The sequence below is a fragment of the Augochlora pura genome, unplaced genomic scaffold (assembly GCF_028453695.1).
Source record: "Augochlora pura isolate Apur16 unplaced genomic scaffold, APUR_v2.2.1 APUR_unplaced_5813, whole genome shotgun sequence".
Lineage (NCBI taxonomy): Eukaryota > Metazoa > Arthropoda > Insecta > Hymenoptera > Halictidae > Augochlora > Augochlora pura.
The window spans coordinates 1-1,487 of NW_027586318.1; the positions used below are offsets into that span (position 1 = coordinate 1).

The 1,487-nt window shown below is 40.5% G+C and overlaps 1 pseudogene; it reads left to right on the forward strand.

Annotated features, from left to right (window-relative positions):
- The first annotated feature begins 48 nt into the window (after positions 1–48).
- LOC144477979 (cytochrome P450 6k1 pseudogene) lies at positions 49–1,418 on the forward strand (annotated as a pseudogene).
- Positions 1,419–1,487: the final 69 nt, after the last annotated feature.

Sequence of the window (1,487 nt, forward strand, 5' to 3'; positions counted from 1 at the left end):
CCGGAAATTCCACCGACACCGTTCTTCGGCAATTTCGGCGAATGCTTTATGCTAAAGAAAGCGTCGCAAGACTTCGCGAAAGAGCTGCATTGGCACTTCAAAGGCGAGCCCTACGCCGGATTCTACATTTTCGATAAGCCGTTCTTCCTGGTGCGGGATCCCGAAATCGTGAAACACATTATGGTGAAGGATTTCAACGCGTTCGTTGACAGATACGCTTCGTCGGATGAAAGTGATCCACTTGGACAAGGTAATATCTTTCTGATGAACAATCCGCGATGGAAGCCGCTCAGAGCGAAGCTGACACCTCTCTTCACTTCCGGCCGTCTGAAGAAAATGTTCGACCTGATGCTCGTCGTTGCCGATGAACTGGACAAGGTTCTCGAGGAGTTGAACTTGAGTTAGTTGTTATATTGAGTTAATTAGTTTATGTTATTAGGAAGGAAAAGTTGTCGATGCGAAACTACGAGACATACGATAGGAAACATGCGAAAAGCGCAGTTGTGTAAACTACAATGCGAGAAAATTTACACGGATAAATTGTAAAAATGTCTTCACTTCGTATTTGTTATAACAAGCATTTTAACACTAAACCTACCGAGCTTGAACAATGGCTGCGCGTTTTCCTTTAGAACATTCTCCTGTGCCATTCACAAGACTGGATTTGTTTAGACTTTCTGTCGTGATGCTTCAGTCGTGTTAGGCATTTAATAATTTCGTATGTAAAAGAATTTATAATCTAAAAAATTTTATAAGAAAAAGCGTGGAATCGGTGATTTTGACCGACTTGGTAGGTTTAGGGTTAAGACTTACGATCCTATGACAAAAGATTTATATTAACCCTTTGCACTCGGGTGGCACCTCTGCGGCGCAATTGAAATTGTTGTAACACGTTCGAAAATTATTTTTACAGATTTCGCCAATGCTTAGATTTAAAAACTTATTGACAGTGTCATTGTTATAAGACTCAATTTCATATGCATAAAATGAATTTTTGTTATGTAAAATGGAAATACTGGAAGCGAGAAAAAGTATTCAAGGGCAAAGGGTTAACTCATATATGAATAGATCAACGTTGTCAAATTTTTTAGCAACAACCTCTCTCTCTCTATGTATAAATATTTAAATTTTTGACCAAAATTCCTGTTTCAGCTACTCCGAAAGAGATGGAGATGAAAGATCTCGCGGCAAACTTTACCACGGATGTGATCGCTACCACCATTTTCGGGCTACAAGTGAACTCGTTGCGCGATCCCAAAACAACATTCCGTGAACAAGGCAGAAAAATGCTCGATTACAACTTCTTCCGCGGCATAGAGTTCCTTATTGTATTCTTTATGCCGCATTTAATTAAGTATTCTGGCGCCACACTTTTCGGCAAAGAATCGACGCAATATTTCCGAACTATTGTCGACGAAGTGATGACACATCGGATTAAGTCGGGAGCGAAGAGGAACGATCTGATGGATCTTCTCGTCGAACTGAAG